General features: G+C 33.1%; 1 long non-coding RNA gene across 4 annotated transcripts; it reads left to right on the plus strand.

Moving 5' to 3' along the window:
* The first annotated feature begins 4,138 nt into the window (after window positions 1-4,138).
* Window positions 4,139-7,331, plus strand: LOC141638683 (uncharacterized). Of its 4 annotated transcripts, none has more exons than XR_012542180.1 (5): window positions 4,140-4,319; window positions 5,067-5,328; window positions 5,419-5,489; window positions 5,583-5,643; window positions 6,980-7,331. It is a non-coding gene; the product is annotated as an uncharacterized LOC141638683 (long non-coding RNA). The 4 variants fall into 4 exon arrangements; XR_012542183.1 differs by having other exon boundaries at window positions 4,145-4,319; window positions 5,067-5,221; XR_012542181.1 differs by having other exon boundaries at window positions 4,139-4,319; window positions 5,067-5,489; window positions 6,970-7,331.
* Window positions 7,332-14,445: the final 7,114 nt, after the last annotated feature.

Consider the following 14,445-nt stretch of genomic DNA (forward strand, 5'->3'; position numbering starts at 1 on the left):
CAATGAACCACCTACATCTAACAATAAATCGAGAAAGCAATGACGTACAATTGATCAAACTGACCTCCAAATTACCTAGGGATGCAGGAAGAATCATTGTTGTTAAAGTTTTTAGGTTAAATACATTATTTGACCGTGGAACATTAGCTAAATTTAAACTCTTACCCTTGGAGAGTCAGCACTAACCCTAAAGGCTAGAGCACCGATTTTACCATTTATAAGCCATGAAGTTCTAATATGTTCATGCTCCTTACCGCATATGACTAAGCTATATTAGAAACTATAGTTCGTACTCAAACTCAAACTATCCCGTAGACGTGATGAACTAACTCAAAGCATCTCAAACTAAGCATACGTAAGACAATAGTCCTCTTATATGACAACGATTTTTTCATGTTTTTGTGACTACTGATAGTTAAATAGTGATCACTTTTTATAACTAAAAAATGACCATTCTCAAAGTAGTCACTATTTAACAAAGAGTGATCATTTTTCACTAATTGCATCGTACCACCGTCACACAAGAGAATTTGTGTATGTAAAACATTTATTACCAAATAGCTAGCCTTACATCTCCAAACTTAATACTTGCATTGTTCCCAAAATTTAATTTAATAGCCAACATTCAAAATTACAATCACTGACATGTCAAAATAATTATACGGAGACGTCAAACAATGAGGGGTTCATTCTAATAAGCTCATCCCCGTCAACGCTTTCTCTAATGATCATTAAAGAAATTTTGGAAATAAACATATACAGTAGAAAACAACTTCATGACAATAATAGTCCGTATATAACTACTGGAGTCAAAAGATATAATTATTGGGTGCTTGATCGTCCTTTGAAAACTCTCGGATTTTTGGTTTAAAACAAAGATTTGGTGGTAATAATAGTATTACAACCAAAGTTTATTTAGTCATTTTGTCTAGTTGGCTAGTGAACATGACAGAAATTGTTAAATATGACTGATAATCCATACTTTTAGATTTGATAATATATGCATCAAATTAATAAGAAAACAAATATGAATACTATGGTCGTTGGCCATTTACATTCTCGAGCACGGGATATCCAAAATCCCATGATGCACATACCACAAATGCTAAAATTATGATACTCAATTGCATCAGAGGCGGCATGGACGGCGTTTTCTTCAAGCAAATCAATAATTAGTACTCCATACTCATAAATAATTGGATGGATTTAAAAAAAAATGTATTTGAACATATTTTTATGCATTGACGAAGAAAGATCAAAGAAATCAAACACAAAAATATGGCTTCCGGAACATAATTAAAAACGAAACTCAAATTAACAACTCCAATTTGAATCTGAAAACTTCAAACAAAAACCCTAATTTCATAATTGAACTTAAAATCAAACGAAAAATAAGAATCAAAATTAAACAAAGAATGAAATCGAATTCAGAATTATGTCCCGAGCACCGAACTATCTGAATCTTACCAAGCACCAAACTATCTGAATATGTCCCGAAAGCAATAATTTAATAATCGTTGTTGATGATCAAAATTAGGAAGAACGCCCATAACCCGATTAAAGCAATTAAAATTACCATCAATAACATACAACTAATTGAAAATGAATGAGAAAACCATACCTGTGATATAATAAGCAGATTGTATCGTCTTTGTGGTTGAAGAATTAGAATCGATTGGCAGCTTGAATCATCTTTGCTGATGATTGAACGAAAAATTAATGATAAAACCGTGTATTTTGAAGATTAGGGTTTTTTATCTATTGAAGAAATGAGGAGTATGGAGTAGCGGTGCGTGACAGTGTGGATGAGTTAGCAGGCAACCTTATCTTTATTAATCAAAATTACTAAAGATCGCCCCTATATTACTCATCTCGCCCCTAATGTTCATTTCACTTTCCAACTTTGCCCTTTACTCTAAAACATTCTCAAAACTAATTTTTATCGGTAATTCAAAATATGAGTGATGGTGACCCATTTTACGATAATTAATAATCAAGCACGATTAAATTCGAAACAAAATTGACGATTAGAAACGTAAAAACTTCAAACGATCATAACTTTGTGCTCGGGTGTCCGATTTTGACGATTTTTTTTTTCAAATCACTTAACTCGACGAGACGAACGCAATGGTAAAAAAAAAAAAAAAAAAAAATTGGAAAGTGGGCCCATTCGTGTGAAAAACACGAATCGCCTAAAGGCAGTTCATGTGGTTTACATGAACCAGCCTTGGCTAAAAAATGAGTTCATGTAAATCACACGAATGGGCCTAGCCGATCAGTTCATGTGGATTACACGAATCGCCTGGCAAAGTTCATGTAAACTACATGAATCGGCCTAGGTCAATTCGTGTTTTTTACACGAATGGACCATTTTCCAATTTTTTTTTTTTTTTTTTTTTTTTACCATTGTGTTCGTCTCGTCGAGTTAAGTGATTTGAAAAAAAAATTCGTCAAAATCGGACACCCGAGCACAAAGTTATGATCGTTTTAAGTTTTTTGGTTATTTAATCGTCAATTTTTGTCCAATTTAAATCGCTATTTTGTATTATTTTGAGACGGTTTTGTTTTTGTTAATTTCTGAAGCGGTTTTTTTGAAATTTTTAATTTAAAATCGAAAATGAGTAAAAAGGAAAGTATATGGGGTTTTAATTACTCAAGGACAAAAAGGTAATATTTAGGGGCGAGATGAGTAAAACTAAGGGCGATCTTTATACTATATAGTTTTAAATCACTAGCACCGTGTGATGGACCCGATTAAGGGATCTCAATGCAAATATTATATAGTTTGGGTTAAAATTAAATTATATAGAAGCTTGGTAATTTTCCTAAACATTTGTAAGAGACTAAAACATGATCAATTTCCTTAAAATAAAATAATTAATTAAGGTGGTCAATTTAAAGGAGACTAAAAGAAAGAAGATGTTTGGTAATTTTCCTAAATATTTATAGAAGACTAGAAGATGTTCAATTTCCTTAAAATAAAATAATTAATTAGTATAAACATGGACACTTATGCTATTAATTATTATCATCGTAAAATTATATATTAAATTTAAAATCTATGCAATTTTATTAAACATTATAGTTTATTAGATGTATAGAGAAGTTAATTATTTAACATACAAAAGTATAATATAAGTAGGTTATAAATAATTCAAGTTAGATTCCATAATATATAATACTGCATAATTGTTTCGATTTGATTTAATGCATATTTGTAAGATATTTATATAAATATAGAATCCGCTTAAAATTGCAAGCTTAAGTAGTAAAAGTAATTTCGTTAGTAAAGAAAAGAATTGTAATAACATTGGATATACTTATATGATAGTAATCACTCATTTGAATAGTAAAAGTAACAATATTATCAGCGAGATTAGTGAAAGTGGTAGAAACAACAACGAGAGTAGTGAAATAATCAATATTAATGCGGCAATAGTGAAAGTAACAATAATTACGACGGGAGTAGTGAAATTTTCAATATTAATGGGGCAGTAGTGACAGTAACAATACTTACGGCGGGAGTAGTGAAAGTAACTATGATTACGGGCAAATAGTGAAATGTTATTACTATTGTTTCATTAATAAGAGTAAAATATTAATAGCGGGAGTTGTGAATTTGTCTCAAAATTTATTTCATCGTAATTTTAGGATGTCATAAAAATGTATATTAATGATAAATTTATTAGTTATGCAACTTTAAATAATTTTGCCTTTTATTTAATGAAAAAAAAATGTAATGGTAAGTAGCGGTAGCCCGGGCGAAGCCGGGCACCAATACTAGTAAACTTATAAAACAATAACCATACCACGTCATACCATACATGTGTCTTGCTCTCATGAGTTTTTTTCCCGCCTACTCCAAAAGACCTAAATGAATGCTCCTATTGTTCATTCGTAGTAGCCGTCATCTTTATACGGAGTATACAAACATACGCTACTTCTATAAATTGTTTTTCATACTCCCTCCAAGTGAGCATTCACTATCAATTTTCTCTCAATACATAAGTGAAAATATATTCATGTGGGATCTTGTTTGATTCATCTTTACGAGTACATTAAAAATATCTAACTTTTATAATTTTTGCAAATACGTAGCTAATGATATTTAGTATTTACCACGTAAAACACGCGTTGGCAAACGTGAAAAAAGAAAAGAGCCTTGTGGAGTTGAATGGAGGGAGTATATTTCATCCAGAAATTTCCTATTTACATGTTCTCATATCACAAATTATTTTTCCCCCAAAGGAAATTCGACCTCTACTCTAATTCGCAATGAGAATTATTAAATGTTCCACCCAAAATCTGCTAATTGAAAGGTGATCTTTTCAATTTATTGAGGAAAAATTCTTACGTACTCCGGGAGTACCGTACTCCTTACACTTAAAACTAATCCACCAAATAGAATATAATAATATCCTAGGTGTAAGGAGTACGGTACTCCCGGAGTACACAAGAATTTTTCTTTATTGAGTTATGATCTTTGTCTATTTCTAGATTTAAAGTTTGCGTGTTTTCAATTTATTAAAAGGTGATCTTTTCAATTCGCAGTAAGGCAGACTATGCCTAAATTGCAACATGCCTATCATCTTTAGATATGAATTTATCGAGATTTAGATTTTATGACATATAACAATTACATGTTTGGTCGTAAGTTCTTTCAATATTTTTTGATGTAATGTAATTTGCTGTTCCTATCATCTGTTGCTCAATTCAATTATTTGATTCAAGTATTTATAAAGATGTTGGTATTGTGCTCAACCTAATCAACTTCTTTATGTTAATCCATTCATTTCAATTACTGAATTGATTTCATCAGCGAATTCAATTTCGAAGTAGTTGACCGACTTTCATCAACAGGATCAGTTTTGAAGTACTTGGCCTCTTAGTTTTTTTCCCAAATATCATCACTTTATAACTTGAAGGAAATTGACGGTTTATTGTGTTAGTTCGATGAGTTTGTTATATGATTGATATGTGACAGAATTATATGTGGGCTTTGTTGATGTTTGTCGTTTATGTTCTGATTCGTTCATCATGAATTTTGTTTGATTTTGGAATTGCAGGCGCATGTTTCAGTTTTTCTATGGTGATCCTGAATCTGTAAAGCAGGAATTCTCTATTAGTTTAACAGTGTCGTTTTTTCCCTAAATTTATCGGTCGTACTGTTGTCAAGTTTAGTTATCTCATCCAAAGTTCAATTTTGTTATTCTGCACCAAGGTATGTGTTTTGATTAGTGATATTTTTATATTACTCATTCTATACTTCCGTTTAGATTTATGACAGAGTTTTTGCGCTGCAACATGCTATATATCCATAGACAAAAGGTTTGAAACAGTTATTGATACCTTGAATTTGGACACCAAGTCACTGATTATACTTTGTACTTTCTAAAATAGCTTACTTTTGATTTGCAGGATGTAGAAATTCAAAGATGTCGGGAATTTGTTATTGCTAATTAGTAATTAGCCATGTTATGTCGTTGGGGGTATGTCTAAACTCCTAATAATGATTATGCGTTATCCTAAACAAAGTTACCCCGTGTTGTCTTACTCATGAGTTTCTTGAATCATGATAACAGGTGCTCAAACTTTGCATCTCTTTGAGAGAAATTTTCAAGGGCATATACATGATATAACCAGGTGTGTATAGTAATCTATTGATTTTTATCTATTTACTCGTGAGTATATTATTTGGTCATATAGGAGATTAGGAGGCATGCAGGACTCCTTATTTTGATACCATATTTTATAAAACAATTTCATTATGAAACCCAAAATTGTGGTTGCGCATGCGCTCCTTGAAAGTAGAGGATTTGATTGTGGACCGTAGAACTTATCATTTATCAATTTACTCAGTAGGTTTTTTTTCAATTCTTTCAATTATTTACTGCTAAACATCTATGTTATGATAAGTATCACGAGAGTATTTTTGTTGGTTGGTCTTTCTTAATTTGTCATCCAAGGATCACAAGTTTGTGAAATTCTTGGTTCCCATCTCTCTTATGCGTCACAAATTTCTCTTTTTCATTCCCTTATCATTTCGAGCACTCAATCTTTGTCCGATGTTCTCTCTTCTGCAAAATGTTTTTCATACTCATTTCCTATTAAATGTTCTGTGTCTTGCATTGAAGTTCACCTCTAAAGAAGGCCAGTTTTGACATTGTTATACAGCTTTGGTAAAACCGTAAAAGTCTAATCAGTTTGTTACTACTATTTATTTTAAGTTGAGTTTTATTTATGCTTACTTAATCATGATTTTTTAAATTACTTTATTATCTCTTTTGCTGACATTTCTTTTTCCTTGGGTCCAATAACTTATGTTGCATATAAATTTAACAAATTTTTGATCGCCTTAAATGAAAGAGGGTTTAACATTAGGTAGACCATATACTCCGTAGAAAATAGGGACATAGAATGAGATAGAGCATTTTTTGCTTAATTTATCTTGAGCCATTGTAAATTAGCTATATTTATCTAGCTCCCCTTATTTAGTGTTGAATCAAATCTTCTATTCAAGTTGCTTTGTACGGAGACTACATCCATGTAGTTATGGTGACATATTAGTACTTTTACTTGCACTGAATGGAAACTAACATAATTTGTTTCACTCTTACTTTGACCAAAGCGTCTTGCTTGTGATGGACACTATCCATCACAAGCTGAAGAGGGATAATACCCCTTTTACAATAAGATAAGTGAGAGGGCAAGTGAAGGGGAAATGGAGCACCTCATGGATAGTGTCACTCGCATATTGTGAGAGGGGCACTATCCATCTTTAGCTTGTGACGGATAGTGCCCGTCTTTAATGAGAATTTGTGTACTTTGACTTTATACATAGTATTTCAGAATTAATTTTCTGTAATTTCCTCTTCGTGTTCTAATTACATACAAATAGTTGATTTATGATATTTACGCTCATCATGCACAGCACATCTTTGCTAAAGATCTCCTTTTATGAAATTTGAGTTTTTGGCAGTAATTAGAAGGCAATGCATCTAAAGGTTGAAAGGATTTAAAGACAAGAAGGCAATGCATATATACCTTGATTATTGGCCCCTTGGTGCAACACAACTACTGTCCATTGACATAGCATAATTAGGAGATTCGCAGTTTTGTGGGTGTAAATAATTGTACAAATGAAGGTTGAAGCTAAGGAGACTAAGTTAGTCTCTTTAATTATACTTCCTCCGTTTTTATATGATGTACTCATTTGTTGAATATATAAGTGGAGTATTTTAATAAAATGGGTACATCATATGAGAATGGAGGAAGTATATGGTTGTTTATATCATAGTTGATCTATGGTGAATTAATTATTGAGTTTTGAATTGATTCTTTACTAAACTTACATGCTTGGGCTATTTTTTTTTACGTAAGTTGTTGAAATGTCGGGCATCACTTTTCAATGTTTATCTTATCTATGTATTGCCATTGATGAATCTTTTTAAATTTACAAAGAAGAAAATGAAACTAAACAAAATCTATGTGCGCTATGCGAGTGAATGTAGTTTGAGCGTTGGTGAAATCAATTATCGAGTTTTAAAAGTGCCGGCTGTAAGCGCTCCAAAATTAATTTTTATGTTCTTAGTGACCTAATATAAACGCAAAAAAATTAAATCAAATAGCAATACATTGTACCTATATATTAAAATGAATTTTTTTGTGTTACCTTAGTTATATATATACTCAATGACCTAACATAGACTCAAAACAATTTAAAAAAATCTCTCATATTTTTAACTTTAATTTCTTACGTCAATGCTCATTGTTATACACTTAAAATAAGATAATACTCCCTCCTATTCACCATTTTCTTCCCCTTTCCTTTTTGCACAAGAAATAAGAATTGAATTTGGACCACATAAAACACACTACCCCACATGCTATTGAATTTGGACCACACGATTCAATCCAAAAAAGGAAATAGGGAAGAAAACGTGAATAATCCGTAAAAGGAAATAGGGAAGAAAATGGTGAATAGGAGGGAGTATTAAAACAATAAATTACACAAAGCCTAAATACATACCCGTGCAACTTTGCACGGATTCTAAACTAGTTCAGAAAACAATACTCAATCCAGGAACGTGCCACGTCATTAATTAAACCTTTTTTTTTTGGAAATACATGTTATGGTAGGATCCGTTAGTGTGCAATGTATTTAATTCTTCAGAATTCCGGCTATACAAACATGCGACAAATTCCGTCTCAGAATAAATACTATGAAATAATTTTATACATTCCGAATAAATGAAATTAATGGCATATAAGCGGAATGAATTACAAATCGGAATAAATGAAACTAATTACAAATAAATGAATTAAATAATTTAAAAAAAAAATTACATAATTACGAAAAGGAATTACATTTAATTACGGGATTGAATTACATATAATGCGAATAAATTACATGCATAATATTTAAAAACTAGATAGTACGATTTATTTTTTAAAAAAAAATCTTTTATTATTTCCTCTTCAACCATTGCATGTGAACTCGTAGTAGTAACAAGTTTAAACATTAATTATGTAGATCACTGATTTAGACCAACTAGACAAGTACAATAGAAATGCAAAAAAAAAAAAAAAAAAAAAAAATACATCCTAAAACATTAAACCAGACCAAATACATACCGTGCAATTTTGCACGGGTTTAAAACTAGTTTTAGGTGAATTTAGAAAATTGCGCCATCCTATTTAGTATATGTGACGGTTTTCCAAAAAAAAAATGGAGGGTTATTTACGATCGACGCTTTATAAAAGCATCAATAGAGAAGTGTCATCAATGCAAGGGATTTGAGAGCAACTCTTGACCATGCAAAGGTGTTTCGGGAAGCGTAGGGGCATTTTGGGAAGAAATTGGAAAACTCGAGAAAGAGGAAACCAATCTTGGTTGGTGGATATGTAAAGAAATGAAGTCAAATTAAAAGCCCAAGCCATATGCATGCATTGGATGCCAAAGGATGCCTAAGATACCTTAGACGGACGCATTAAGAAACAAGCATCGGATTCCGCATCAACATTAAGTACAAAGTTAAGACGGAATTAAGAGAAAAAAATGAGAAAACCCACGACCCCGATCGGGGTTACCCTCCTCTTAAATGTTTATGTTCATCTTTCACCCCTATATAAAGGGTGTTGATCCGGGACCTCAAACACACTTCTTACACGCCTTCTACACCACTTTTATACTCTCATTTCAGTTCTTAGTTTATGTTAGATTAAATTCCTCTTATGCTATGTTTGGGAACCTTGAATTGGAATTGAATTATGGAATTGAGATATTTCAAGTGTTTGGGAACTCTTAGAATTTGGAATTGGAATTGACTCAATTCCTTGCCAAATCCAAGCTAGTTAAAATTTGGGGTTCTCAAATACCTACCATATACTAGTCATTTCAATTCCATGACTTCTTACGTTTTATTTTGTGACGCAAATTTCATCACAATATTTTTATTTATGATATTTTTTCTGATGGCAAATATTTTTCGAGACAATATTTTATTTTTTCAAATATAAAACATCCAATGGCCTCAACCCATATCCGTCTTGCCCAAATTCAATTCCAATTCCAATTCCACGGGTTTACCAAACACAATTTTGGAATTGGATTTGGAATTGAATTCAAACATTTCAATTTCTATAATTGAAATCATAAAAATGAAATCAATTCCGTGTTTCCAAACACTACCTTAAGCATTTCTTTATTGTAATTTCCCTTAAACATTTCAAGTTCATTTGTAATTTCTATTTCAAGTATTTGTTATTCTATATTCAAGTTCTATTTCCATTATAAAGGTAATCTTATTTCTAGTACTACTTTGTTATTCCTTTGTCATTTCCATTTACTAATTATGATCACTTTATCATTTGTCATTAGTCTAATTTACATTATGCAATAGTAGTTAAAATTGTCTAGGGAATAAGGGAAACCATGCATAAGTAGTTCTTGCACTTGTTGAATTAGGATGTTATAATATCGTTTCATTATTTCTTTCACATGTTTGCATTGTATTGCTAATCTTGACAAATGATCACTATCTTAAATTAAATTTGTTAATTCACTTTTATAAGTCGAGAGGCACGAAGTTGAACTAGACTAAACATGTGTTAGTAGAACGACCTAGTCATAACGAGAGTTCGCTAGGACCCGATCTATGGTTGACAATAAGGCCGAGAGATGGTTGTCTATAAGCCTAAACAATTAACGATTGTATCAACTCCTATGATAACTTCAGCATTTACATAATTTGCATATGTGACCCGACCTCCGTAGACTATTCCTTTATCATTATTGTTTTATTCCATTATCCAACAAATCAATCATATGTTAACCAACCTTGATAGAATTCACTCCATAACAACTTGTTTAGCAACTCCTGTCTCCTTGTGTTCGACCCCTATTACTACATTCATTTGTGTATAGGGTATTTATCTTTGATTAGGTTATGACAATCCTATCAAATTTTGGCGCCGTTGCCGGGGAGCACGGTTTTGTTGCTAATTAGTTGTTGAATTTTATCTTGTTTTATTTATCTCGGGGAACACTTATTCCTTGGGATTCTTCTCACGTTTTCTTTGTAGTTTTAGTACCTATTTTGTAGGTAAAGAAGTTTGGCCTTTCATAATGAATTACGAATTCGTCCCACAACTCAAAGATGAGCCTTTTCATGACTATCTCGCCCGGTTCTACTATTTTTGCGATGGTCTCATCTCCCTTGGGCATATCCTTGATGGGGATTACTTGGATCCTTTCGTGCTTGGTGGCATGGATTTTGAGACCCGTGAATTGGCTATCAACTTGAGTGATGTGAGTGTCTACTACATGGTCGGGCCGGAACTTTGGAATTTCTTAGATTTCATGGCTACCGAATGTCGAGAGTTAGCGCGTCAATTCGATGTGTGGCGAATCCAAGAGGAAAGTGCTTCAAGCCCGTTTGGAACAACTTTATCAAAAGGAAGCGAGCCAATGTGAGTTTATTTCCTCTCCTTATGCTCTCTCAACCTCCCAATGTGAGTCTTCTCCCCCTAACAATTTTGAATTATTGGATGACGATGACGATGGTCCGACTTTCACTATTGAAATTCCCCCTATTGTCATTCCAATTAACCATTTCGTGGAGGAAGTAGTTGACACACGTGACATGGATGGGCTTTAGCCCGACCATAGTGAAACGGATGAGGTTTTACCCGAGACATGTGAAACTTTTGAAAATCCTTTCACATGGGATGTAGTTGACCCATTCGAAGTTGATGGAGGACTTAGTGATGCTGATATATAGGTTAAGTGGGATGCACCCCCCATTTTTATGAGTCCTACCACTTAGAGTTTTCATACCAGCAATTTGAGACCGTTCATGATTATAATATTTGCACTAACGGTTTATTTTATGATCTTAAGCATGATGCTCATTCTCTTGCTGACGAGTGGAGTACGGTGGTTCTATTTGAAATATCTCATGAGCATTTTGATAAGATTAATCCTTTCTTGCCTTTGATCTTTCATGCTTATATCTTATCAATTGCTTACATATGCTTGTGTATTGCTCATGCGCATGAATATGATAAACTTCTAAGGGCGTTGACATGCTTTTTAGAGGACAATGGATATTCATTTAGGAAACTTTGTTTCACTTATGCTTTTTGAGACAATTTATAATTTTGGGACAATTGCAATTTCAATTTGGTTTTGATGTAATAGTTAGGACAATAAGAAATTTAGCTTGCTTTCGTATGTAGTAGCTTGTCTTTCACAGGTACTTTGCTACTTGGATTGGACTTTACCCTATTTTCAAGCTAGCTTGGGGGAGATTCTATGCGGTTGTATGCTTTATTTCCTTTCTTTATTTCCGCATGTGTCATCCCATCTCCCATTGTTGGGTGTCCTTCTTTGTTTTACACATTGAGGACAATGTGTTGTTCTAGCTCGGGGGAGGGATTTAGTGAGTCTAGTTATGGGAAATCTTGTAAACTAAAAATTTGAAAACATTGAAAAATTGCATGAAAAGTGTTTGTTGTGTCCACCCTTTTGTCTTATGCATAATGTCTTTCCTCTTTGCATTTCCTATATTGTAGCTTTTTAAATCTTATGAGTCGCGCTTTTGACGGGTTTTGCATACATGGGGATGTCTTGATATAGTATGTGGAGGATGAAATTTGAACTGAATAGGCTTGATCTTGACTTTTGGCAAGCCACGAGATGGTAAGGTAGAGCCTACTTGGACCGATTCATCCATTTTCGGTCTCACTTAGGTGAGTGTAGGTCTCCTTATGGTGTGTGTTATATCAATAACGCACAAGTATGATTTTTATTTTATCTCTTTTATGATCATTACATTCATAATATGCTTGCATTTAAAGCCATTTACATTGACATTGTTGCCCACTTCTAGCCCCTTCTTACATATGTTTACATTCGTCTAGCTACATTATAAACTTGTCTACCTTGTTAAGCTAGTAGCTATGTCATTGGTGTTAGGGTGCTCATTTGGGATATGCTTAATTTTGAGTCTTTGTGAGCTTGGTTATGCCGGAATTGCTATTTTCCGAAATTGGTTTATGAAAGAAAGAAGTAAAAGAAAGAAGTGAAAAAAAAATGATGAAAGAAAGAAAGAAAAAAAGAGATGTGAAAAAAAAAATGAAAGAATGAAAAAGAGAAAAAAAAAGCATGAATTGTATTGGAAAAAAGAAGGAGAAGTAGAATTAAGAAAATTCTCTTGTTTTATTATCATCTTTTGAAGAATGTTCTTATGATTTTTATTGAAATATTGGGTTTAGTTTTGAGATTGAGCATCCTTTCACTTGGTTGTTGCTAGCTTGACTTAGCTCCACATACCATAATTCATATGTTCCCCTTTCTTACCCATTACAAATTGCCATCTTCTACCCTTTGGCTTCTTTTACATGCTTGCATTTTGATTGTTTTTTACTTGTGATTTGAAATGACTACCATATTAGATTGGGGGCACACTCTCATGAGCCGAGGATAGGTGAGTACTACTCACACAAAAATCCTTTCACATATAAATGAGTAACGAGTGAATCGTGAGAGTCCAAAGTTAAAAAAGATCATGCAAAGGCCGAAAAATTCATGTGAAGTCTTTCATGCTACGCCGTCATATAAATCTCATCCATGTTGTTGCATTTTCCTATGCCCATGTTGTTTAGGGATTTGATTCATTGTGCTCTAAAGTTACTTGATAAAAATTGCACTTGGATGAGATGATTGTTGCTCGCACCCTTATCCTTATCATACATTATATTGTGTGCTTGCTTGAGGACAAGTAAGGGTTTAGCTTGAGGGAGTTTGATAGGTCCATTTTATATAAATTTTAATCCCCTATTTTAGCTCTATTTTACATGTCATTTGCACTATGTTAGTGATTTAATTAGTTAATTCCGTGTTCTAGGTGTGTTTGCTCGTAGGCGAGGTGGATATCATCTCCACTCTTGTTTCCACCAAGGAGAATGGTGATGATGGTGGTTCTGACCCATTGGATGATGATCCATTGAGTGATGACTCAGACGGTGATCAAGCCTCCTCCCCCTAAAAACCCCAAACCCGAATACTTCCCTACCCCTTTTGCCTTTTTCTTACCTCCGGCCTTTCACTCTTATTTTCTGTTGGTGGTGTACTTATAAACTCTATTTAGCCTTGGTGAACTTTGGTTGGACTATGTTTAAACCAAACGTTTGTGTTGACTTTGTTATCTTGTCACGTTTATTTGTTTCTTTTCGTGTTTTCTTATGCGTGTTTGCTCTTAACTAACGGTAGCATCCCTGCCCTTTTTGATGATGTCAAGAGGGGGAAAAGGTAAACTCGTGTTCTTAATCTCTTTGCATTTTGGTTAACTCATAACTATGTCTAACCTTCTTAGTTTTTACTCTTGTTTAGGGGTAATGTAATCTTGTTTGGTATATTTGACATAGGCTCTTGCTCCATAAGGTAAATCAGTCCCTTCTCCTATTGACTTTGCTTGACCGACCTTGAAATGGAATTTCTGTTAAGTTAACATTCGTTTTTTTTGGGCTTGTCATCATCAAATGGGGAATTTGTTGGGTTCCCTTGATTGATGATAACATGCCCATTTAATGTGTGTTCTCTTAGTTTACCTTTCCAGGCTTAATGAACAACTCAAGCTTGGATTAAGATGTGTTGAATTGTTGATCACCCAAAGATTTAGAGTAAATTGTGTCATCTAATGTACAAGTTAGGGAGTAGAGTATTTAAACGCAATAACAACAGTCAAGATTATCGTTACTCTTGCAAGTAACAATAGCCTGGACTGTTAACTTGGTCTGTAACACTTGAAACTCGATTTCATCTTTCGAATATCCTTTTTATCACTTTAAATGGCTTGGATTTAAATGATGACTTTCAGATTTCTTTTTAAAAGAGTTGGGTTTCTAGAAAAAAGGTTTAGCTAATTATTAATTCAAATTGTT

The sequence above is a fragment of the Silene latifolia genome, unplaced genomic scaffold, assembly GCF_048544455.1.
Source record: "Silene latifolia isolate original U9 population unplaced genomic scaffold, ASM4854445v1 scaffold_214, whole genome shotgun sequence".
Lineage (NCBI taxonomy): Eukaryota > Viridiplantae > Streptophyta > Magnoliopsida > Caryophyllales > Caryophyllaceae > Silene > Silene latifolia.